A 17977-nucleotide genomic window follows, 5' to 3' on the forward strand; every position below is an offset into this window, starting at 1 on the left:
GTTAACACAGAGAGACAGACATAGAATCACAAATTAACCTAAAATGTATGTCTGTGGACTGTGGGAAGAAGGTGGAGCACCCACACAGACACTGGGAGACTGCAAATGCCACATCCAAAAGCTGTTCAGATTAAACAGTCAGGCATGAAAGATTTACTCTAATTTACTTGTGATAACTGGTCTCAAGTAAACAAGGACTCATTACAAAAGATGTAACTGGTCAAAAAGTTCAAAAAGTCAGAAACCACTTCTTAGAAAAACTTGACTATTTTCTGATTGGTCCGTTGCATTGATGAGTCCGCCTTAAATGAGACCTATTTCACCTGTGTGGATGAAGTCCTTTTTAGATGAGTGAGCACTTTCTCCTCCATCCATTAAATGCTAATTTTAGAAAAAGTACAAAAAAAATATTTTTTGTTGACTAGTTGTGGAAATTCACAAAACATTACATATCTCAGATGTTTAACATAGTTTCCTGGTGTATTTTTCCTCAACTTCACATTTGTGTCTTTAACACTTGGCTCCTGAAGGTCAGTGACCTCCCTGCTCAGCTCCCAGCTGACCCCAGAGCTCTCAAAACTACCTCTCTCGCTGACCCACACTCACACTTTCCAAGATGATTCATTTAAGTAAACAAAGGCCCTGACTCTACACTCCTCTTTGCACCTGACCACTGTGAAGGGAATTCAGTGCTTAGTCTGTCACTGCCTGAAGAGGAAAGAGAAGAAAACAAATACAGGACACTGAAAATGAAAGTATGAGTGTCAGTTTTTTTTTCTTTTATCTATAATTCTGTGTTTGAATAGGGCTATCTAATAAATCTTGTCACTCCCACCAGTTCGAGCTGAGCTTATTCAGCCTGCAGAGTTCATTGCTCAGTACAGCAGTGTGCATGCATACTTTAAATTTTCTTGAGAGTGGTGCTGTGGCACTGAACACATGTCAAAACCTGTAATAGCGCCATACTGTACAAACAGAGTTCATTCCTAACATATGTCTCCTCACCTGCACTTCAGGCTGAAATAAATAAACCAGCATGCAGTCTCCTTTCCTATTATCGAGCCAGCACGGTGGGCCGAGAGATCAAGATATGTGTGACCGTTCAGCTGACATGCTGTGGGGGCCCCACGACAGTCTGTCTAAGAGATTGAGGGATTTATTAGCAGGATCAGAGGGTTTTCTCTGCACTCCTTAATCTGATAATTGGCTTCAAATTCAAACAAACTACCCGAGCTTTAAAACCTTAGAATGAACTGTTCATAACAGTCCTGATGCTCTTGACACGATCTCGGCTGGGCCCTCCTGTCACTTTGAAAACACACAAACTGGAGCCTTTATTAGAGAGCAGCTCGTTTACAGAGCAGGGCTGTGAAAGGAAAGAGTGCTCCACTTCTCCCCTCCAGCCTGTGCCTCAGTGTTTTATCCCCCCCGCCCCCTTTTTCCATCCAGATATATTTATTGCGTCTTGACTCCTTCCCTTTTCATCCCATCTGTCTCTCCTCATCATCTGTTCAAAACAGAGCAGATATTTTCCATATTTCAGTCCTTGCGCTTCCCACTTCACTAAAAGCTTCATCTGTGCCACCAATGACCTTTTCAGAAGTAAGATTTTCCTCTTTGATAACTACCTCATCCTCCTGTTGAGCAGATACCCTTCCTGCCATTAGTCCCTGGTTCTCCTGCAGGGCCTTGTGGGTACGCATTCAGCCTGACTTCCCCTCGGCATGATGTCATTTCATTTTTTGGCTGCACGAGCTGTAAGAGGAAAGGAGAAAAAAAGGGGGAAAAACACAGTTAGCAGAAACAGAAGTAAGGAATGCAAACTGACTGCGATGAAATCCGTCAGGAGAGACGAGGAAAGTGTGCCTCCTCATATCTCTAACCACTCTGGGCAGAGAGTGTGGAAGGGAGTGTGGAAGTCATCCCAAACAGCCGGCTCTCGATTTCAGGCCTCCTTTAACAGCCTTTGAACTGGATATATGGAAAGGAGAAGGGCATCTGTTTGTTTAATCAAGTTACAAGTGATGGTGGGAGCAAAAATGATGAAAATAAATCCACTAATCATTATAAAATCGCCTCCCAGATTGTTGCTGCATTAGTTGTTGCTGCGTCACGAGAAAACACTTTTTTTTTTTTTTATCTTAACCCTGAACAAACCCTGACACTAAAAACAAGTAAATAAGTTGTGCTTTCAGCTTAGCTATCTCCAAGCAAAATTAAAAGATCGCTCCTAGAATATTTGATAAAACTCAAGAGTGGCAGGCACCAAAGAGCTGAATATCTGGGTAATTTATACCAGAAGGACAAAGGAATGCTGGCAATCTTTGGAGGTATTTGGTGAGACCAGACTTAATGCAGAATTGTCAATTGTCAACAACAGCGAAAGTATCTGGAGGAAAAGACAGGCGTGGATATGCTGTGCAAAATGCAAACATGTGTCTCAAGTAGGGCGACTGAGTGCGGAGCTTTCATCGCACCAATAAAGTCTGGATATCCAGAGATCATCAAAAGAGTCTGTGACAGGAACACAGTGCAGGCGACTGCAGACCATCTGACCACAAAAGATGGATCACACTAAAGCTAAAGCTGTTTCTGCGGAGGTGATGGAGACAAAAAGCATTCAAGCTATTCGAGCGCAGGAACAAGTCTGGTGTGAAGCACTCTGTAAACACACTCAAATATTTACAGGCTCGGGGTGAACATTCCCACTGACACTCTGGCTGTGTGGATCTCTCGTGCAGGCACAGGCGCAGCAGAGTTTCACTGATGAGTTTGCTGCTAAAAATACCCTCTGATCCACCTGCATGTCCTCACTTGACCCTCTGAGTAGCGTGATATTCCTTCAGATCTCTGCCTACCTGCCCTGAAAACCGGCTTAAGTTTCCATGAAACTAAACTTGTAACCAGGAGCACCAAATGAGCTCCTTTGAGTTTAATTTATTATATTTGATATTCTTTAACAAGTATCACCAATTTGTGTATAATCAGTCTTGGTAAAAAGCTTCAGGCCTATGGATAATAGATAAATAATCTTTTTTATGCACTGTTTATGAGTAAGTTTACAAAGAGTAAAGCATGCATGGGCTCCTTTGATTCACTAACATGATTAATTATGTTAATTAAGGCTGCATAGATTGATAAAGGACATAGAAACAAGCTAAAAAAAACAACTTTTAAGCTTTGCAGTGGGAAAGTGTTAGAACTAACTAATTTGCGTATCCAGTAGTAGATGGACATCGCTACTTCTTTAGCTTCTTAGATGCTAACAGTGCTAATTGGTGGACTGTTTTGAAAACACAAGCATGTGTTGTAAATATAGAAAATGTCATATACAGTTAGGCCATTAATTTGTTGGAAAAAGACAGTTTTTAGTTGCTGTTGGTGCTTCTTTCTGCATTCACTGAAAAGCTGCTCTGTTGAGCTGAGATCAGGTGACTGACCATTGAAGAATATCTCATTTGTTTTCTTGCTTTTGCAGCTTCCTTTGGGTCGTTATCCACTTGCACCGTGAATCGGTGTCAGTACATCCCTCTGCTTCTGTCTGCAGTCATACATGTCCATGGCATGACACTCTATCCACCATGTTTGACAGAAGATGTCGTACACTTTGTGATATGTCTTGAATCATTCCCATAATTCTGGTGCAAGTATACTTTGGTTTCATCTGACTAAAAATTGGATTTTGGTGTGCAGGCCCTTCTAGATGTTTTCTGGTGAAGTCTAATCCGCCCTTTTCTGTTCTTCAGTGTAACCGGTGGTTTGCACCTTGTATTTGTAAACGCAACTCTTGATTGTAGACCTTGACAGTGATACCTAACTTCCTCTAGACTGTTTTTACCTTTGATGTTGTGAAGCTGTTTTTCTTAACCATGGAAATAATTCTGCCATCATGCACTTTAGTTGTTTTCTGTGGTACTTTGGGCCTTTTGTTGTAGCTGAGGTGGCCAGAGCATTCGTTCTTCCTAAGAATGCACCAGACTAATGACTTGCTAAAACTTTTGCTGTCTCTTTGACCTCCTCCACTTACACTCATATCTCTTTTGTCCTCATATTTAAAATTACAAAAGCTACAAAACAGAAATTAAACACTATTAATAAACTTTGTATATTATGTCTGCTTCATTTGTCACGAAACAACAAGGTAGCTGAGTGTGGTCCTGTATAAAAATGGCTGTAATTCCTAAACAATTTTGGTGTTTTTCATAGTGCCTGTTGATTGTGATTCAATTTTAATTCAGTGTTATTTTACTGAAGCTTTTATTGGAGACTAGAGAAAAGGTTTACATGTCTCACACAGTAACATGTCTTAAAAAAACAGAAACAATAACGTGATGTTTTCCAGTCTTGCATCATGTAGTGGACAGTTACATCCACTGAGTCAAGCCTGAGGCTGGGTGGTGGTGGTGGAGGGGTACCTGAGTCCTGAATGGAATGTTCTGCGACATTCTGGAATGTTATCGCCACAGTTCTCCACTCTGAAGAACTCACAAAGAGCCCACCCACGAGAACTGTGCGGTTGCTGGGAAACTAAGAAGCCCTGATAACGACCACTGTGTGGAGTTTGGACTGAGGAGAGGAATCCAGGGAGTGTGTGTGTGTGTGTGTGTGTGTGTGTGTGTGTGTGTGTGTGTGTGTGTGTGTGTGTGTGTGTGTGTGTGTGTGTGTTTACTCAAGCCCACCAAACACAACACACAACAGCACCTTTTAGAAATAAAGCAGTTCATGCTTGTAAAACAGTCAGGACTGAAGGTCACCAGCTAAACTAGTTTCAGAGTTTGCTTCACTAAATCACATACCAGAAAATCTTAAAGTAACTTCAGAAAAGCATAAATAATTTTAGAAAGAATGTCTATCCCTCATCAAGAGCAATCATCTACTTAAAACTGAGTTACAAGTCAGTTTTAAACACAGATAACTGCTGCATTTATATCCACACAGAGGAGTTACTCTCAGATAACACTGATTGTTATCGTAATGCAGATAATAATGAATAACACATTCAACTTACACCTGAAAGAGCCCTGGCTCTATTCCAGGAGAAGACACAGACCTGACCTCAGCGATTCTCCTAGTGTTGCTTCCAAGCCCAGATAAATGGGAGGGATGGATGCATTGGCGTAGGGGGGCATTTGGTGTAAAATCAAATATGCAGATCCATCTGATAATAAGGGAACAGCTGAAAGTACCTACTGCATGTAGACATTTCTTTCACTTAAATAAACTAACGTCCCAGAAAGCTAGTGGTAAACGGTTCTTACATAGTGCTTTTCTATTGTCTCTGAGCACTCAAAGCACTTTATACAACATGCATTATTCACACAAGCATTTTTTTTTTTAAATCTTTTATTTTTATTCCATCACACTGGTGCAAGTTGCCCTCTGGCCTTTTAATACACTTGGCATTTCCCCCTCTTCACTGAAAAAGCTGCTGTTCTTTTATTGTACGTTTCTTCTATAATTCTGTTATTTCGCTTTGTTTAATCAACTCCAAATTCATGATGGTAACGGCTGTCAAGATCACTTCCTTGACAAAATACTGAACAACTTCTCTGTGAATGAAAAAAAAAACCCCACTGGGCTGGATTCAAGAGCCAGACAAACCCCAATCATTGTCTCTACCGAGCAAATTAAAGTTCCTAACAAGAACTTAATTACCAGTGCATGTGTTGGGCTTGCTCTCAGTGAAATTAAAGCATTTTTTTCACCGCTCACCTCTCTCCTCCCACCGCCAAAGGATTTTTATGGTCATGACTATGCCAGAGCTGTGCAAGTGAATGAGCAGAGCTGTGCAAGCCAAAAGTGAGAACGCTGAAAAACAGTCTAAGAAGGACAAGAACGTGGCTTCTTCTGCCGCATTCTTTCCTTCATCAGGAATTCACTGAGGTTTGGCTGTGCATTTCATTTTTTTTTTTTTACTGGAGCCTTTTCCTGCTCGCCTGGGAATAACAAGGCCGTCCATTACTTGTCCCAGTGAGCTTTGAATGGGGAAGCCGCAGACTGGGCTTCAGAGCTGTCCAAGTGCTCAGGGCAACTACACACCCACAGTTTCATCCTTAAACACTGCATAAAACACATGAACAAAGTGTCTGTAACAGACCTCTGAACACAGCGGAGCTCATTTTCCTGAGAATAATACTCTCTGCGCAGACCAGCCAAAAGCTTTGACTCAGTGTTTTGTCCCCCAAACCTGTACTCCTTTCAGCTGCAGACAGATTCATGAAGAAAATGCAGCTGATAATTAGATTCCAGCATGGGCACATCTCTCCTTTGTGCACAGCTGGAGCTTTGTTTTTGGTTTTGACCAACTTTTAATCCAAAGCTGACTCTGGTCTATAAATCCAGCAGACAGGAGGTGCAACAGATTTACAGCTCCAAAGAGACATCAGTGCAATTGCAAAACATTCCAGCGACAACTGTTTAATTGTAAACTTATCTAAAGAAGCTAGAAGAACAAACAGCTCAGAGCCCTTTGATTTGTGGCGATCACAAAAGCTTTTCCTAAACCGTGTCTGTTTATAATAATGTGAAGGGATCCAAAACACTCCGAGCCAAAGAAAAGTTGGAGAAAACACCGGAGATCCAGTTGGCGGGGATGTCCTGTATCACCAAAACCAGTGTGTGCAGTTAATCGGCGCTGCAGTCGTGTCTACCTGTTCCTCTATTTTATTCTCCTCTTCTGAACCCATGAAACATTTTAGTTTCCACTGTTCACAATTATCTCACTCTCTAATTGTTATGTAAGTGACTATTGTGCAATCCTGTGAAAAATTACAACCCATGATAATCACTTTGATACCTCCCACCACCCCACTCCCACTGATGAAACTCCTCTGACATCTCACACTAATTGTTCCTGTTTTTCCCAAAAGCATGCAAGGCGGCCTGAATGTCTGAAGGCACGGAGCAGGCAGTGGGAAGGGTGACAACAGTCTGAAATCGCACTGAAAAAGAGACACACGCACGAGGCAGCCAAGGTGGCCAAGGCCTGATCTCAGCTAAGAGAAGGCTGGGCTGCAGCTGTGTGTCCTCATGTTCAACTCCCCTTTAGATCCAGATTAGTAACACTGTTACTCAGCCAAGACCTGCTCCCACTGACACTTGGACCTAAATGCACTGTGGTATACATTTACACAAAGCTGGGGTCTTTATTTTTCTATTGATGTGTCTGCAGCATGTGTCTGTTCACAATTTGTAAATGGCTTCATTATTGCATTAACTACACGGACAAGGATGCAGATGTAAACTGTTAGCATGATAAATAGACCTGTCTAATGCACTAGACTGAGACATTACTCAGCTGGATTTTTACCTGGCACAGGCCCTGGGCTCAAGGAGGCACAGGGCCTGATATTATAACAGAAAGTAATGCAAAACAACACAAATGAGACCAGAAACAATGCACACAACAACAAAAAGAATAAATGACAGTAAAAGGAAGCAAAAATAACCGCAGAGACACAAAAAGCTCCAAAAAAGACCAGTAGGATCAACTACAGGATGCACACATCCTGTTTGTTCCTCTGTAGGCTGAGTCTGACTGTGCCCAGGGGACCGTTGTCTCATAATCCATACTGAACTCTAACGCATACTGACAGCTGACGATGCTGTAATGTACTATACCACATATTAAAGCAATTATAAAAGAGGAAAAAAGAGAGACACCAAGCAACAGCTGTCCCATAACTGAATATTATCATTTAAAGACCTTTATATTGTATGGTCTTGTTTTAAGTCTGTAATGTTTTATAAAATGTAGTACATTTTTATAAACTTTTACAGGCCATAGAGTCTCACAAACGCTAACAGGATTTCAGATTTTCAAATCCGTTTGTCTGTTACAGCCAAATGAAGAAGAAAGCTAGGTCATATCTCAGCATGTAGTGACACCAAAGCTTGGTGTATGACTTGGAAAGCCTCTTCTGAGGTCGTCCAAAACCAGCTCCATCACTTTTCTGCTGAGGATGTTTCAGGACATCCAGTTAGCAGGCAAAAAAAATAAGGTTTGTAGATGTCCAATGCTAGAACAAATTTGTGACCTAAATATTCAGATTTTTTTTTAATTACATAAATTAGAAACAAAACCCTGATCTCAGGTTGATCCAAGGAATCAAACTTGGTATAGTTTTACTTCAAAACGCTTGTGCTAGAGGTGCAGACATGAAACTCGGTGAAAAGAGTCAGGGAATATCCACAGTCAGTGGGCCAAGCTTTCAATGGTTACATCAGGATTCATGAGCTGTTATAGACTCCAATGGCAGGAAGAAGAAACGATAGAAGAAGGGCTTCACTGCTTGGCCACAAAATTAGTAATAAAAAGTAATAAAAAAAATATTTGTTGTTTTGTTTTCTTCATCTTTGTGTGTTCAGTGTGGTCAACACCGATGTGAATTGGGTGCACAGCCCGTCTATAAAACACAGGCCTAATCACCCACTGGCGGGTGAAAGTGTTGCTGTGAACAGTGCACTGGTTGCAGGAATGATGAGTGTTTCTGACTGAGGGCCCTTTCTCATAGAAAATGGCATGCCCTCTGTAACCAATTTTTTTCTATGGTTTGTGCCGCACAATAATGGTTTCCTGATGCGTTGAGTAAGCGCACTGGCTGGGGAGCACTTGTGCAATGTGATGTACATTCATAAGACCAATGGAAATGCAGGATGACAGCTCGCTGATGCACGCAATGAGGACAAAATTATTAGCCACCACCATGCACATTTTTGTCAGATTTTTCCCCATGTGTTTTCTTTCAAAGCATTTAGATAGAAAACATAAACTATTTCTAATTACACACAACAGCAGAATTATTTCAGAAAAAAACAAAAATTTAGTTTTTTATTGAGCAAATGCACAAACTACTGCTGTGCAATGATGTGCTTTGACTTGCAATGCTCAAAGCTTGTAGAAATCAAGCTAGAATTGAGGGTTATCTTCCAGGGTCTTCAAGGGTTTGAGCTGTCACTCCAAAAAAAATAAGCATGCCAAAACCAAAATAAATCAGTTTAGACTTGAGAAACAGAACTGTTGCTACAAAGCAGGAGATGGATATCCAAAGTTATCACAGCATTTCCACGTATTAAAAACTGGAGTGAGAAGTATCATTAAAAAATTCAAAGAGAGACAAACAGTAAAGAACAAGCCTGGCAGAGGTACGAAGATTCTGGGAAGACAACTACTGAGAGACGGTACTAAAGACCCCGGAACAACTGCCAAGACACTTGTGAATGACTTAGCCAAGTCTGGGACTGTGGTCTGAAAGAAGAAAATCTTTGGAAGCATGCACAGTAACGTACTGCGAGGTTAGAGACCAAGAAAAACTCCAGTTCTGCAGAAGAAACACCTTTAAGCCAGACTGGAGTATCCTAAGGACAACCTCAAGAAATGTGAAGCATATTTGAAGTGTGTTCAGCTTGAGAGATTCACTGAAGACCTACGGTGGCCCCTAGAGACAAAACACATACCGTACAAACTCTGAAGCACGTGCAAACTCCAAGACACAACCGAAGTGCTCCAGGACACTAGGGGCAGTGTTGAGCTTCTCTCTGAGCAAAGCACACTGACTGTTAGCTGACGTCAGATTTCACTCCACCATAAAGCAAGCGTTCATAGTAATTAAAAAACATTAAACGAACAACAGTTTGCACATTATCCTTTCTTATAAAGCGTGGTTGTTCTATCTTTGCAGGTGTTTTATCCAACTCCATGTGTTTGCAACAAACTTGCCGTTTATTTTGCACATCAAGCTCAACACTGCCCCTAGTGTCCTGAAGGACTTCAGTGGTGTTTTGGAGTTTGTACGTGCTTCAGGGTTTGTACATGTTTTGGAGTTTGTATGTGCTTTGTCTCTAGGGGCCACCATAAAGAACAGACTGGAATTGCTCAGGAGGCACTGGGAGACTTACTGAAAACTACAACAAACAACTTCCGGGTGTTATCAAGAAATAAGATACACAGTTGACTATTAGTATCAGGTGGGCTAATAATTTTGACCCTAGTAGTTTTTGCGAAAGCAGCCAACTCAAGATAGACTGTGGAGGATTTTCGCCCAGCCGAGTTGCCAATCACAAGACAGCTACGCCATAAGGATACCCTCCTCTTTGACTAAAATACATACCATGTTACATCCATTAGGATTTGAAAGTAATAACTGAGATCACAAACTTATTGGTAACATGGCTACTGAGGTTACGTTACTCATGTGGATCAGTTGCCCCCTACTGTTCATTAGAAAAATTGCAGGTTTCATGCTTTTCCTTGGTGGCTTTACTTTTCAGACCTAGGAGCTATGACCATCTTTTATATACAGTCTGTGTTATGTAGCCTATAACAGGTATACATTTGCATTAAAAAAAACCCACTCTGATACTGATTTACTGTGCAACAGGGCTAAAGCCTATAAAAGCAGGTTTGAACCTTAACATTGACCATAAACAGAAATTTGAGAAGAGATTAAAGCTTTTTGGCTTTCTCTAGCTTCCCATTATTATCCTGTATTGTGTAAATGTGCCTCAGGGTTTGTGGGTAAACTAACCTAATCTTCAGAAAAAGTCATGACACAGAGTCCACATAAATAAACAAACTATGGTTTCAATAAAGTTCCTCTGGGTTCCTCCTTTAATTTAATCAGTGTATATATTTTGTTTCTTGTTACTCATTATGTAAAGGCTGCATTACGTCTCTCTGAAGCTCCGCTCTGCGCTGGGTACAGGGTTTGTGTTGTCGTCACCCTCTCTTCTAATGCAGGGCCTCTGGAGCCAGAAGGTGTTTCTGAATCATGAGTCTGTGACTTGGCAGCGTGTTGAATGACTGTCAACTTAAAGAGCAGCAGTTCACCAACTCTGCTGTAAAACCAAAGCAACTCCATTCAGCCGCCAAGTCACCCACAGCAACCCCGTCATTCCCCCCGGGGACACATACAAAGCACAAAGGATGTAACCTGAACTGTGTCGTCATTAGGTCCCCAACATTAGGTGAAAAAAAGCACACAAAAAACCACTTTACGAGTATTATATTTAAAACAGCTCATAAAAACTTTATTTAGACTTTGTGGTATTCTTAGCACCCTGTTTCACAGCTGATTGTTGCATTTGTAGTTTAAGGTTGACTCTAGCGAACAATGTGTCACTCCCTGTCCTACTGCTACGAATCAGCAACACTGAAACCACAAACCAGTCTTTCTACCTTGTAAATACAACATAGCGGTAATTGGATCGTTCACAGATGCGACTCGAAGATTGTTTTTTTTAAAGTTGTTCAGCAGAATAAAGTGTAAATTTCTTCCTTCAACTTCCCAATTATTTTTCAGGTTTGAATTGGACAATATAAGAAGTAACTTGCAGACGGAATGGTAAATATAGTTATAAATGGGCATTATATGCTTCATTTTATTTCTCTCGCTCTCTCGCTCTTTTTGTTTTACATTGTGTCACTTCCATACAACAGAGAAATGAAACAGAAGAGAGCTGTAAAAACAAAAAAAGCTCAGGGACAAGAGCATATAATACTGTAATCAACAGTGATTTCAACACAAAGAAGATGTTCTTGTGCTTTTATCTGAAACATCTTCATTCATTAGGCACGCCTGTTCCACTGCTCGTTAACACAAATCTTTAATCATTACATGGCAGCACGGACAATTAAAGCAGCTCTGAAGACAACTAGATACTAACAAGCTGTAACTAACAAAGTGGCCGGTTTATATGTAAATACACTTTCTTTCAAAAAAGATGTTTATAAAAGCAGCGTAATAAGCTCTTAACCCCTCTTTTGAATAATATTCATAAGCAGCATAAACATTTATTAGATGCTACTTAGACTTCACTAATCCACAGCCAACCTGTGGATCAAGTATTCTGTCATGCACCATTTCCATGCTTTGCATGTTTACACTTTAACAGCAATTCAAGTACAGCCTCAGCAGATTGACTGATAGTAAATAGTAGTTCCAGCTCTGCTCTAAAGCTGCTATGATTAAAGTTCAAAAGTGAGACTGTGCAGCGATCGCTCTGCAGGGTCTGCACGCTGTTTCCCGTCTGTATCTTATCTGTCTCTTCCTGTATATGAAACAAAAATATGGAAATAGTGGGTGAGTCAGGGCACCGCAAATAGTGTGAACCTGCTGCTCTGTAACAATGGACTCCACCTGACCTTTCTTTGTTGTTGCTCTCAGCACCAGAGCGCCTCTGCTGCTGCTGCTGCTGCAGGGTGGTGTGAGTCTGATGATCTGTGCAGCCCAGCAGGGTTACGGGCATGAGCGCGCTGTTTCAACACAAAACAAGGAGTGTGTGAAAGCACCGCGAGCTACGTGCTACAGTATGCTTTATTATAACTGGCTGCTGTCATTGACACACAACCTTCTCATCAACCATTTGATGAACAACATGGAAACAAACACGCTGAAGGAGGAGGTGGAGAATTACTGAGCTGTGTTGTTGCTTTTAAAGAGTCGCCCAGACGCCATGTGAACCACAGATGGGGCGTTAAGTCGTGACTCACACAGACTGTAGCGACTGAGCGTGATGAAGGTTTAAGATACACAAAAGAGGACAGAGACAAGCTGAGAGGAACAATTCCTGCTCTGTTGCAATATCTCGATAAAAGGGATGATTTTCTCAGCCGGTCTCCTCCTTCACAGCTTTTTTCGCCTCAACACTTTATTTGTCCTCCAAGTTAAGTTTTTCTCACTCTGTCCTCTTTCTTCCTCCCTCCCTGGATTGCTGGGAAACCCAGAACACATACAACAATGTCACTCAAGTCAAACAGAGTAGAAAATTAACATTCAGATGGTGTCCCAGCGCTCCATCATCTGATACTCTCTCAGCGACTTGCACAAGGAGTCAGAGGTGTGGAAAGGCAGAAATGCTGCAAATGTGCAAGGAGAGGCTGCATGTAAGATAGATCCCTAACAATCTGGGTGTGAGCACGTAATTCCCCTTCCACTTTTGTGTATCCAGAAGATGTTTAGGTTAGAGCAGCAGCAGGAGAAGAAGTCTGAGCATGTGCAACATATTTGCTGTGCCCCACATGGCCAGGTATCTTAATCCCCACCACCCTTGGGATTCCCCACCAAGAGATCCCATTAGTGAGGATAAAAGCTGTAATGTAGTCCAGAGAGGTCTGATGGACGTGTGGTGCACTGCAAACCCCCCAACAGGCCAGCGGTGACCTCCATCTGATCCCTAACTAACTGGAATTACAGCTCCGGCTCCAGCGGGCAGTGTAAAAGAGCAATGAACTGTAAAGCATTTTGATGTCTTAATGAACAACATGCACACACAGCAACAAGTCCAATAAGGCGCACTTATAAATTTGAAACGAGCAGCAGAGTTTGCAGACAGCAAAGAAACCGCTTCAAACAAGCGACGGCTCACAGCGAAGACAGGAAATGTTAAACAGTAAGAAACACTTTGAGAGCTGAAGTTGGGACAGATGCAGCTTGGCGGTTTTTAAAACTGGTGGAGATTATAGTTCAGTGCATCTTCATGAGTCTTAATACAAGTCTTCATCTTTAAAGTGAAATTAAAGAATCTGAGGAGTGGGGGGGGGGGGGGGGGGCTGTCTACATTCTTCTCAGACCTACAGAAGGGTAACATAGCTCTGGGTCAGCATCTGGTGTCACTGAGCAATAATCACACACGATATGAACACGAGAAATAATTCAAGGACTAGATCCGGAGATCAGGAAATTTATTCACTTTAATGATGTCTGGAGAGTGATCAGAGCGGGTGTTGGAGCATGAAGGTGAAGAAATCGGAGACACCTGAACACAAATCGCAACCCTGATCCTCAACGTAAAAAAGGAGGGAAAGGGAAAAAAGGCCGATCACGTGCTGAGGAGAGCTGAGCAAGGCTCGCGTATAAATTCAGTGATCATTAGAAGACCTATAATTCAGGTATCCAAGTCGCAGGTACACAAACAAAGCAGTAATCAGCAGGAGATTATGGGTAATGAGCAAGCCTGAATTACTCTGGGCTCCATTTTCCACATTTTGGCCTCGGCTCTGAGTGTAATCACTTTAGTATGTTTCCCCTCAAAGTTTGTGCTTTTCAGTCGAAGGGAAATAAAGGCAGAAAGTTCTGGTGAGAAGCCAATACCCTCCAGTGACCACTTGTCCTAACAAAACAATGAGGACACCATTTCTGGAGCCAAGAAGAACAGAAAAGCGTTCCTGTGGGGGAAAGATTTCTAGTGTTTGGAATCATCTGAGCCATTACAATTCTGGTTTTACTATCGGGTTCTGATGTGTAATATTGCAGCTTATAAAATAAAGTTTCAATGAGCCGACTGGTTTCTAAAACCTTATTACTGCCACCGACACCTTTAGCCTCCAGCTAAACTTTGAATTTTTTGGCAAACGTTCACTAGAGCATGAAAACTGCACTGTGAAGACCTGAAGTTTACTTACACTCATCAAAGGCATGAAGGTTTTGGTAATTTGGGGCTTTTAATAATTTCTTTAAACTGTCTGTTTTGACAGGGTGGAATGATTGTACAGCACACCTCTTTAATGACTTTAAAAAAACAAAAATTGGGTGCAAGTTTTAATTTATCTTGGATTTTTGGTTGGTTATTTGATTTTTCCCTAATCCACACAGATATATACAGACTCAAATATACATAAATATATGTACATATACTGTACACTTAAAGCTTTTGATAACTGGTGCTGAAGGTTTTAAACTTTTTAAACGTTATTATTATAATCTGATATTTTCCCACTTTGTTAAAAATATAAAAACCAGGAAACATGTTTGAAAATTAGGCTAGTTTTAAAGATTAGACTGTGCAGCTTTTGGAGAAAATTGCAGTATGATTGTTGCTGTTGCCAGTTATTGTCTTCTTGCATTGTCTGGTGAGGCTTAAGTTGTAAGATTTTGCATTTTTCAAAGCATATTTATCTTCCATTAATAAACTGAAAGACTTTACACAGCCTGGAAGAAATTCAGAGGTCTTTTTACTGTTGTCTGCTGAGTTTGTTGTTTGCTACTCAACAGGTGTGGCTAAAAAAAGCTGAAGAGACAAAATATTTGACAATAAGAAGTTTAAAAAAGCTAAACAGAATGCTCTTATTTTGAAATTCTAATTCTTTAAAGCATACCAGTAAATATTTTCTGGATTATTTGTCACATGAGCCACATATTGTCACGGTCTGGCTGGCAGACCGTGGGGCTATGGGGGGAATGAGGACCCAAAACGCAGACTCTGCGATGGAAACAGTGCACTTTATTTACAGTGAAGGTAACAGATGCCCAATAAATCCCCTTTGCTCCCTAGACTCCCATATGTGTGTTCCCCTCCGACGTCCGTGCTCGTGCTCCCGGCAGTAGTGTTTCTGCACACCCTGTGCGTGCTGCCCTTCTGGTCCCTTGTTCCACCTGCAGGACAATACAGAAGCAGCCATTAAACACTGAACCCGCGCGCACACACGATCCACACTTCCTACTGCTACACACTGACTTGGAGTCTTAGCTTAATGATCCCGCACCGTGGGAGCTCCAACACTTTCCTAAGTAGCTCCCCCGACGAGCCCTGATCACCAACAGGTGTGTGGCAGGAACTTCAGGTGCGGCCAGTCCTCCTGCAGGGCCACACCCATCAGGCCTGCATGTGGCTGTTCTCCATCCTCCAGCCACACATGTACACACCCTGCCTCTACATATGAGTGGAAACCCGAACACAGCATAGTGCAGAAAAACACACATCCCCAAATAACAACAACACTAATAATAATAATAATAATAATCCATCCTGCTCACGGACCCCCGAGTCCTCCAGATCCGGGTCCGTGACACATATAATACGTACATTAATAAGTAATGTAGATCTAACCGCATTAAAATTAAAGGAGTGCAAACTTGCAACCTGTGGACAATGTGAAAGAGGTCAAAGTTCACCCCAGTTTTGGACTGAAGGAACTTTTACCCAAGCACACAAATCAGAAAAGACTATTTGTAGAATAATGATAAAATTATTTTTCAGACTATAAATTATATACAAGCATATCAGCCATGACGTTTGGCCATTTTTTTCCTGAAGGAGTCAGCAAAAGTCTGTTTTTTTTTCTTTTTTATTGCACCTTTAGAGGTTTCTGTACCAAAGTACTGCAGAGAAGTGTTTAGATTTCCATCTTGTATATGATCCCTGGAGGTTTCCTTCTCTCTCTCCCATGCACAGAGTTGACCTTCCTGCTAAAGCCATGGCTCCCTCACAGCAGCACATTACAAGAAACTGGGGACCATCTGGGAAAATAAACGGTTAATAAACCGACCCATCCTTCAGTCACGCTTCTGCTGCAGCTCGGTTATGGAAACATCAAAGGTAAAACACACACCTGGTTCAGAGTACCGGTTACATTCCCTTCATTCAGAAACCAGGAACCAGTGTCGTTTTCCCAATTAGGAGAAGAAAGGAGGGCTGGAGATGAAGAGAGACAGCAGCAGCTTCTGGAAGCAGCATGAAAGCTGCTCATTTGCTAACACCCTGCTGGGTTAATTCAACCCCTGCATGAGTGTGTATGTTTTCACACTGGCCTACTGAACTCTTTCATTTCATGCCATCAGAGGACCTCTGGTGTGGACAAATAGACTCAAAGCAGGGAAAAGTTGATAATGGCTGCCAGCGTCTCACATGTGACAAAAATATGACGAATAAGAAAACAAAGTGCTTGACTTTGATTTACGTGGCTTTCAATTTGGCGTGGCTGTTGGTGGCAGACCGGCCTGTCTGACTATTTCAGCAGCCGCTGATCTACTGGGATTTTCCATCATAACTGTCTCTAGGATTTACAGAGAAGGTGCGAAAAAAAGCAAAAATTCTCTGGGTGTCTTGTTAATATCAGAGGTCAGAAGAAAATAAAACAACAAACAACAAAAAATAATTTCCCCCAGGGATCAATAAAGTATTCTGATTCTGATTCTGATTGAAAATGGCCAGACTGCTTTGAGCTGATAAGAAGGCAACATTAACTCAAATAACCCCTCGTTGGAACCAAAGTAAGCTATGCAGAAGAGCATCTCTGATTCCAGAATGGCTACAGCAGCAGAAGACCACACCTGGTACACTGCTGCCAGCAAAGAACAGAAGAGCGGGGGCTACAACTCGCGTAGATTCACTAACATTGGACAATAGATCATTTGAAAAATGTTGCCTGGTGTGATGAGTCTCGATTTCTGCTAAGATATCTGGATGGTAGGGCGATAATTTATCGTAATAAAAACTGAAAACATGGATCCATCCTGCCTTCTAGTAGTGGTTCAGGCTGTTGGTGATTTAACACTGTGGGGAATATTTTCCAGGCACTCTTTGTGGCTCTTTGTACAAAGTGAGCGTTGCTGCAACGCCACAGCCTGCCTGAGTATCGTTGTTGACCATGTCGGCCCTTCTATGACCACAGTCTGATTCAATGTCACAGAGCTCAAATAATCTCAAACTGGTTTCTTGAACATGACTGCGAGTTCACTGTACTCCAATGTTCTCCACATAATCAGGTCTCAATCCAATAGAGCACCTTTTGAATGAGGTGGAACAGAAGATTCACGCCATCAGTCAAACACAGAACAAGCAACATGTACCTAATAAAGTGGCTTGTTAATATGTATAAGCGCGTGTTTGTTGTAAAAGGTGAAATTTTGGTTAAAAAAATGGCAAAATTAAATATAAAAGGAAACAAAGCATAGAGAGGAAATTAAGTCTCTATAACCCTGAAACATTTTGACTAATTACAATAAAACATTTGTCAAATTTTAGGCATGTTTCTAATTTTTTAATAATGTTTTTGTAGCTGAATTTGCACTCTAAAAATGATACTATGCAGTATGAAAGGTGTCAAAACATAAACTCAGCCTCCAAACGGTTAACTTTAGTGTATCAGTCGCTTGCGGTATGTGCTTGCTTTTGTGTGTGTGTGTGTGTGTTAACAGCTGGTCACAGCTGGTTTTAATACAGAAGGAACTGGCAGATTAGAAAATGAGTTACAATGAAG

This window comes from Aulonocara sp. 'chitande type north' Nkhata Bay, linkage group LG2 (assembly GCF_057382095.1).
Source record: "Aulonocara sp. 'chitande type north' Nkhata Bay isolate Kocher_YH1m ecotype deep benthic linkage group LG2, A_spYH_male_GT1.1, whole genome shotgun sequence".
NCBI lineage: Eukaryota > Metazoa > Chordata > Actinopteri > Cichliformes > Cichlidae > Aulonocara > Aulonocara sp. 'chitande type north' Nkhata Bay.